This window comes from Nuphar pumila, chromosome 12, assembly GCF_984573655.1.
Source record: "Nuphar pumila chromosome 12, dmNupPumi1.hap1.1, whole genome shotgun sequence".
NCBI lineage: Eukaryota > Viridiplantae > Streptophyta > Magnoliopsida > Nymphaeales > Nymphaeaceae > Nuphar > Nuphar pumila.
The window spans coordinates 102,915,776-102,924,887 of NC_143260.1; the positions used below are offsets into that span (position 1 = coordinate 102,915,776).

The 9,112-nt window shown below is 40.1% G+C and overlaps 1 pseudogene across 1 annotated transcript; it reads right to left on the reverse strand.

The window, feature by feature from the left end:
- Positions 1–1,803: 1,803 nt before the first annotated feature.
- Positions 1,804–3,682, reverse strand: LOC149821389 (AT-hook motif nuclear-localized protein 20 pseudogene; annotated as a pseudogene). The gene has a single exon (XR_016426455.1). The product of XR_016426455.1 is annotated as an AT-hook motif nuclear-localized protein 20 pseudogene (transcript).
- Between the last annotated feature and the right edge of the window lie 5,430 nt (positions 3,683–9,112).

The window sequence follows — 9,112 nt, forward strand, 5'->3', positions numbered from 1 at the left end:
CACCTAAGCTTTCAATATCGTTAAAAACACACCTGAATTTATGCTTGGTTGATTAAAAACACATATCTGCGTATTAACTTGGAATGTCGTTAACTCAAGTTAATAGGCTTGAATTACCTATTTACCCTCAAAACAATAATCTTTTTTGGATAAAATTTTTTCAAATATACACCAAAGGTTTCGTTGATAACAAAAAACATACCTAGCTTTTGGTAATTATGGCATACATTTAAACGCAACTTTGACAGAAACCCTGGACTTTTTTAATAAACCATAAAATTTGGGTCAGTTTTTAACGATATCGAAAACTTCGGTGTAATTTTTATTTTCATAAAAAAACTTCTGTATATCATAACCGTTATGGGTTATAATCTCACAAAGAAGAAAGATCTGTGTATCATTTCTTTACAGAAATATCTCTATAAAATACGACACCTATTTAGAAGTATGCAAACCATGCATGAAGTTTGCTGATCGGTATACAGTGGAAAACAATCATAAAATAACAGTACCACGTACAAATTACCACCAGTTATTATCTTAGAAATCACCAAACCGAATAAAATAACAGTATCACACGGAAAACCACCACTAGCTATCGTCTAAATAATTCACCATCATCATTTAAATCAAGCCTTAAACGTTCACCAAACCGAATATGATAGTTGTCACAAGCACACACAACAGCAATTATTTATCTACTATACAAAGTCAAACATACACTGAAAAGCATATAGTAGTAACGGTAAAAAACGCTTATTAATTCTCTTCCTGAGACACCATGAACCAGTTTTGCAACTAGACCATCTTCTTCTCTCCAAAATCTAATGCTAAAAGGAGGGGGGGAAAAGGGAAAAGAAGTGAGAAAGCATGTAATTGGCAAATTTTAAAGCTTTTATTTAACGTGGGGATGAGCATAATTGTGCAGTATTGCACTTGCAGGAAGGAAACCTATCAAATCATCCAAAAGAAAAGAATTAAAACCATCGATGTGAAAACATGCATTCAAAAGCAACAGCAATGAAGCGACCACTTACAGTGGGAGTTCATGGGAAGGAGAGAAGCCCATGCTCATTTGACAGTATCCTTCCGCTTGTGGTCAATCACCCCCCTAACAGGCCAAGCACAAATAAGACTGAAGCCAACACTGTGGGAGTGACCCCCAATTTGAGTGTCCATCCATCGGTCCACCGCCCACTCACCCATCCCTTCAGTCATTTCAGAGGGGCTCTTAAGATGAGATAACCACTTCCATTAATAGAAACGTGAACAGGTTCTTTCTGTCTTGTCAGAGCCCTACTATTCTTGTTTTTATTCAGCTCTCTCTCTCTCTCTCTCTACACCTTTTGCCTCATCCTCTCCATCCTCCTCTCTTGTTGCTCTCTCTTACCTCATATTTATCCTCACACAACATACAAGTTTGCAAGGAGAAAAAATACCCATGATTGAAAACCTGTTTATCTGGATCATAAGCAGCATTATTTACAAATTTTGGTGATCATAATAGCAATTTTTGTGACAGATAATGATAGTGACAATAATAAAAATAGTAACAAGTAGAATAAAAAGAATAAGCAGCATTGCTAGCAATTTGGATGATGATAATGATAATAGTATCAATAATAACAATCAGCAGAAGGAGAAAATTCATTGCTCTTCTTACTTCTCGCCATTTTCACTGAGAAAAGCCCAACTCAAATTCTTAATCTACCACACAAACGATTACCACTAAGCTTGTAGTCTCTCTCTCTCTCTCTCTCTCTCTCTCTCTCTCTCTCTCAAACCATTCACAGACAAGAAAACTTTCAAAACTCAAATTCATAATCTATAACCAAAAAACAAACGAATAATTAGAGAAAAAAGAGCCATCGTTTAATCTGTGTACACATACATGGTTTAATCTATCAGTCACAAAAAGGAAAGCACACCACGCACAGAGAAGGAAGAAAAAACTACCACCCCCACAAAAAAAAAACTAACAAAAATACCTAAAAACAGAAGGAAATTTTAAAAAATCAGTATAGTGGTGGACGTGGAGGAGCCCAGCCGTAGACGTCGTGGGCCATCTGCCCGTTGGGCAGCAAATTCGGTGGCAGGTTGTAGATGGGCAACGAAGAAGGGTCGGGCAGGCCGTGCTGTTGCTGCCCGGCACCGGTGGTCAGACTGGCACCGCCGCCAGCGCCTGTCGGGGAATTGTTGACACCGGCGGAGGAGGACTGCTGCTGCATTGCCAAGTTCTCGGCCTCTTCGTCGAGCGGCAATCTCTCGTAGGTGGCGTTGCTGAAGGTGGCGGCGATGACCATAACGGGGCCGGAGGCGATTAGGGCGCCGATGACGCTGCCGCCGACGACCTGACCCTGGCCGCCGGCGAGGTAGACGGTGAGGCCGGTGGCCCCTGGCGGGGAGGGGGCGGGGAGGAAGGCGCCGGAGAGGGAGAGGATCTCAAAGCGGCCGTGGAGGGTGACGACGGCTCCGGGGGCGGCTGGCTGCCGGAGCGTGACGTTGGCGACGATGCCGCTGCCGCTGAGGACGCAGACGCCGCGCTGGCGGCGGCGGGCGAAGTTGGCGACGCTCTCGACGACGTCGCTGCCGCTGGCGATCTCCAGGATGTGGCTTCGGAGGGCGTTGGGGCTCTCACGGGTGATGATGATGGGCGGCTTCGGCTTGTTCTTCGAGCCGGGCGGGCGGCCGCGGGGTCGCCTGCCGCCAGCCTCGACTATCTCGTTGCCTGTGGCGTGATCGTCGTGCTCGTGCTCGCCATCGCCGCCGCGGCCGTCGTTCTCGTCGTCATCGGCGGCGTTGCCGGATCCGTTGTTGACCATCGCCGCCCCGGAGTGGTCGGTCTCGCGCTTCGGCAGCATGCCGAGCCGGCCGAGCCCCTCAGGCTCTTCATCGGAGTTGTGGAGGTGGAGGGTGGAGGGGGCGAGCGCCGGTGCCGACACCGGATCCACCCCTCCCAGCCCCACATTCCCTGCCCACCACCGGTTCGCCAGCTCTCCTCCTTCTTCTTCTTGCTCCTTTTTCTTCTTCGCCCCCTCCTCCTGCTACTTCTGCTGCTTTTTTGTTTCTGTTCTTTCTCCCTGTAAAGCAACAGCCCAAGAAAATATGGAAAAAAGAGGAGAGCTCGAGCTCAGATGTAGAGAATCCGTTTCTCTCTCTAGAACAGCATACCAACAAAAAGTAGATAGAATAGAGGGATTGGGGGAGAGGATTCGAGCAGCTCAGATGTGAATCTGTGTGAATTGGTATCGAGTTTAGGCTCTTTTGGATCCAAAACAAGGGAAAGTTGTTTCCTTTTTCTTTGGCTTGGATGGGAACGTGTATAGAGAGAAAGAGAGAGAGGAAGGAATAAGAAAGAGAAAGGAGTACAAGTATTGATACTTGAGCTAGAAAACAAAACCCTAAGAAAGCTTCGACAAAGCGTGAGGCTAGAGATCGTGTTCTCACACAGAGATATAGTCCTTAGAAAGGAAAAAACAAAGGCTAAGGAGCATGGACAGAGAGAAGTCTCGCTTTTGTACCCTAAACAAGTTGCACTAGCTGAAAAAAAAAACCTAAGTAAATTGCAAAAAGAAAAACAGAACAAGAACATAGACTGCTTGAACTTTTTACATCTGGGTCACTCTCTAATGTCCTTTAAAAGCAAAAAAAAATATTTGTTTAGCACCAAGAGAGAGAGAGAGAGAGAGAGAGGATGTATGAATGTTAAACCCCTAAACTCAAAAAGGGTGTTTTACACTATGTATAAATTTATTATGTTCACCTGAAAACCAAACACCCCAAAAAAAAATCTAAGAAAAAAAAACCTTTAAACATCAGAGAAAATCATGAAAAAGAGAATACATTGGGAGAGAGGGGGTACAAAAGGCGATCTTCTTCGAGAAATCTCTTCAGTTACCTCGCTTTCTTTGAGGAAGCGTGTGGGTGTTGTACCATACCTCAACAGAAGTGAGATAACAACACATGCAAAGAGAGAGAAAGAGAGGAAAGGAAAGGCAGACCGTTAAAACTATGAAAAAAAATATCAGACACCAATAAAAGAAAGTATAAATGCTTAGAGAGAGAGAGAAATTTAGAGAGAGACGGAGATGATGGGTGGTTTTCCTAGAGAGAGAAAGAGGGTAGAACGGTGGTTTTCTTAGAGAGAGAAAGAGAGGAGAATGGTGGTTTTCTGGCTGGTGAAGCGGTTTGGCTGTTGCTGGTTTTGGGGGGTGGGGGGGGGGGGGGAGGGCCTGGTATTTTCTTGTGGGGCAACGTGCATTGTGTGGTGGTGGGCAATTGGGAACACGTCATTTTCTCGTGGCCCGACATGGTATCGAATGCCTAGGGCGCGGTGGGATTAAACAAAGAGCTTTTGTCACTAACTCTAACTCCATTGGATTAACCCTGCTAATCGAGCTTAGTAGTGGATTATTTTAATCCTAATGAGGGGATTTCCTTTGATTTCCTCCTTGTAGTTTCTGCTAATTTTTACTGCCCCACTCCATTCAAAAAAATAGAGAGTCTAGCACACAATGGTGAATGGCATATTTGAAAAATAATTTAGTCAAAACCAGCACGTGATGGGACACTTTTGTCCCTAAGTTGTTGGGTCAATGTCAAGGGTGTCCTTGTCATTTGTAGATTCATTTCTAGTTAGGGTAAAGTTTTTTAGGTTCAACTGATCCTTAATGAGTCAGGTTTGATTGTGTTTACTTTAAAATAGATGATAAGTTGTTTGCTTAGTGTTATTTTATGACTTTAGGAGGGGATCATTTATAAAGACTTAGGGTAATGAGAGTAATAATAAGGGATATTAAACTAATATAATATAAGAAATAACAAATGAATAGATAGAGAACTAACACTCACAAAGCTGACCCCATGTAAATGGGACAAGACTTGATTAAGATGATGGTGATATATAGTTAAGTGAAGGCCGAGTTGCTTAGCCATTTGTGGTATGAGTATTAACTATGAACGCACATGTGAAGATGCATGATTCACATGGCTGGTTCAATCATGATGGTGAAAATGGGGAAGACCCAAGTGCCAACACATTTTTTTCGAAGAACCCTGACCGAGAATGGAGTCACTTAATGGGCCTACCCCTGCGAGGGTCATCGACACCTAAGTCCTTATGGAGCCAACCAGTTAAAGGAACCCACACCTAGTGCTAGCATATTTATAAATTGAAAATGTGTTTTAATATGATTAATTAGCATATATTTAACCAAGATAATTTCACTATATTTGGTATGGCTTAGTCAATGTGCATAGGTAATTAACTGCACAAATACACACGTATGGGGACACACATACACAAAGCACACACTCGCACACTCATTGGCTCAAGGCATGTTTGGTTTGGCTATAACAATCATAGATGAGAATCCAAAAGCTGTAATTGTTGGTCACATGGTCATTCTTGTGAACACTTCTGACCAATCTTACAAGATTAAGCATTTTAATGTGAATCATAATCACAACTTAATTACACTTTTTATGTTTCACTAAACTTTAGGAAGTTAGATTATTATGATTAGCAACCAATTAGGGAACATGAGAAAATCCAAGAACCACAGAATATTCCAAACGTTCCCTTGTTTGGGTTGGTTCAAGCAAGATTGAGTTGTTTTAAGTTCTTTAAGCTATGCTTAGAGGAAGGTTTGAATTGAGGCTATAGAGTTCTCTTACTAGCAAAAGTGGTTGTAATATGTGACGTGAAATGGAAGTAGGCTCGATGAGATTCGACAGTGGACGCGTTCGAAAGTAGCCAATAAGACACAAGCCGACTTGGACTTGAGTCGATCAAGGCTTATGGTCAAAGTTGGTGCAGTTTGGTACGTACCTGAAGCCTTGCCCTAATAAGGGTATTTTAGTCATTGTCTATGTCAGGCTTGCTTGTTAGTGAAAACAAAGGTCGCTCTCGTAATTTGCATTTCCTTTGGGAGATGGGTTTGAAGTCTTTGAACTTGGGAGCGACCAACCCGCCACGACCCCTACAAAAAATACTAAATGACTAAAATGCCCTTACATATTAGTCAATTTTGTCCGCAACCAGATCCACTGCTGAGGGTTTTGACCGTTGTGATTGGTGGGCGTGTTCAAAGTTCAAACTGTGGTTCTTTCTCTCTTAAAACTAAGGGAGGGTTACCAACGGGGCAGTTAGTCCACGTCACGTCACCTTGTGTTGGGACGTTGCAAGTTCGAACCCCAAATGGTACGGCTGTATAACCGGTAGGGGTTTGTCTAACCCCAGCTTTCTCTGTAGAAAAAAAAAAAAGTTCAAAAAAAAAAAAAAACACTAGAGGGTTGTTATTGTAGATAGCTCAAGCAAATGAGGGTGGTTTGGTCATTTCGGTACAGGATAGGCTTTTGACCGGAGGCTAGATAAAGTACCGCACACGTTATCACGTTTGGACGAGCGACAAGATGAGGGGATTCACTGAAGCCGACAAAATGACGAATCTGCCTTTTGACTTCATAAGATACCGAGCTTGCCCTTTGAACTTGACCAGCAACCACATTGGGCGCGACCCTTGACTATTCCGTGGATTCGCCTCTCTCTCTCTCTCTCTCTCTCTATATATATATATATATATATATATATATATATATATATATATGTATATATATATATATACTGGTATTAGCAGCTACTTTCTCAAGTGGTTGTTCATAACCTTTAGTGACTGGATATTTGGTAAAGAATAAGGGTCATACTTTTAATAGCTGCTATACCTTTGTATTAAGGTTTAGTTTTAAACAATAATGACTACACTTTTAGTGACTACAAGTTACATTTTCAATTATTTTTAAGCTGATTCAGAACGATTCACTAGATTGTCAGCTGTATCAAGTCACCTGAATTGTTGGCCAAACGATAAAGAGCTTATACCGATACTGACAACATTGTGAAAAAACATGCATAAAACATTTATCAAATTAAAGGTTTTGATGTGGAGACAGGTTTAACAAAAACATAAAAATCAACGGCTGATAATGCACCAAAATTTCAGAGAAAATTTCAACAGTTTGAAACCAAAGCATGCTTCTTCGCAAACCCATCATGAGAAAGTCATGTGAAATTATAGAACTATCAAGAGCATTAAACAAACCTTTAGATCATGCATGCTCGGTATAATATATTTAGTATCTTCATGTGCTAAGGTTGACTGCGAAATGATGTTCTAGCTTATTGTTAAAGCATTTTCATCTACATAAATTGTTAGCTATTGGTTTTTCACTACCTTGAAAATTAAAGATAATGACATATTAGAGATAATTAATTAAATCTACTATCATGTATATAAATCATGTCAAACACATTTACAAGCTCATATATATATATATATATATATATATATATATATATATATATATATATAGAGAGAGAGAGAGAGAGAGAGAGAGAGAGAGAGAGAGTGATGCATAGGTGTGCAATTACTAGGAACGCAATGTACGCTCAGCATCAATTTTTGCAAAAATACCTTTAGCAGTGCACCCGGATCTTTTACTGGCACTGCTAAAAGTCCTAAACCTTTACTGGCACCCACTTTTAGTGCGCCAATAAAGGTTTTTTTGTGAAAAATAACGCGTTCATCGGGATGTCATCCCGTAGATAGTTGTGCACTTAAGGGTTGAACAACTACTACTCTCTCTCTCTCTCTCTCTCTCTCTATATATATATATATATATATATATATATATATATATATATATATATTAGCACGTAAGTCCTAAGTATTACCATGCAAACAAGTGTGTATCTCATGTTAAAAGGGCATGTATATTGGCGTTTGTTTAATTTGAACTTAAAATATAATCTTACATAATTCATGCAAGCTTTGGATGATGTACTTTCCTTGTTTAAGAGTGTTTCTAAATTGATAAAAAAACAATAAGGTTCATGTCGTACTAAAACTTAATATAAAAAAAGATGAATATATATATATAAATATATATATATATATATTATTTATTTATATATGAGTCTTTGGTGCAGATGTGTATATGGTATAAGTGAGATGAAATGACAAATATTCTATTGTTCGTATACGCTTATCTAACCTTACAAGTATGATCTATGGCTTGTTTGGTGGGGATCGACTTTTGAACCATCCAAATAGTATCTCTAGGTTTTTTCTTTTGGTAATTAAAAAATCAATGGCTGGAAATACATTAAATATTAAAAAAAACGTACTTTTTGTCAAAAAAAAAAAATAAACACCATCCAATTGTTTATCTGTAACAAATTGATTATTTTGAACACATCTAAGATTGCATGTCCACCTCCATCATCTTTTCTCCGTACTTGGTCAGTCTGATACTAAAGGCTGGTAAGCGAAAGTAGAATCTCAATGTATGAAACTCATCTTATTTTGTACACAAAGTCTTATCTCCCCCGGGAATGATGACTGGGGTCCCACCTATTCTTCCCCCCACCACACATGCCTCCCTCTCATGACACCTCTCTTGTGCACACGCGCATACATCCACATTCACGTGCATTCTGCCATCATCTCACTTTCCCCTATCATTAAGGCACGTTTGAAAGTGAGAAAAATATAAGAAAAGCTATTCAAAATGAAAATTCTATAGGAACTTCTAAACGAGAGAGAGTTTTTCTAAAAAAAAAAAGGCTTTTTGATAGAAAACATTCTTTTATGAGGAGGTGGAGAAATGTTATTTTACCAAAAAAGAAAATTTATTTTTACACTTTCCACATCTCACCACTACCACCACCACCACCACCCTCTTTCTCTCTCATTTTTTAATATTTTTTACTGTTTTTCTCATACTACACAAACATGTGAAAAACTTTCTTTTTGAAAAAAATTCTCGTATCAAAAACTCTCATAGGCAAAACTTTATTTTCTTATGAGAGTTTTTCTCTCTTCCAAACGTGCCCTAAGAGCACATTGAATTACCATACCACATTACAATCATAGAGTCGCTAAAGGAAAGGACCCTCTGCTATAGTCTATGCAACATGAAGCATGAAAACACCAGTATGTTCCAGCCATGAGCATGCATGCATGTGAAGAGCATGCATGCATGTGAAGAGCATGCATGCATGTGAAGAGCATGCATGCATGTGAAGAGCATGCATGCATGTGAAGAGCATGCA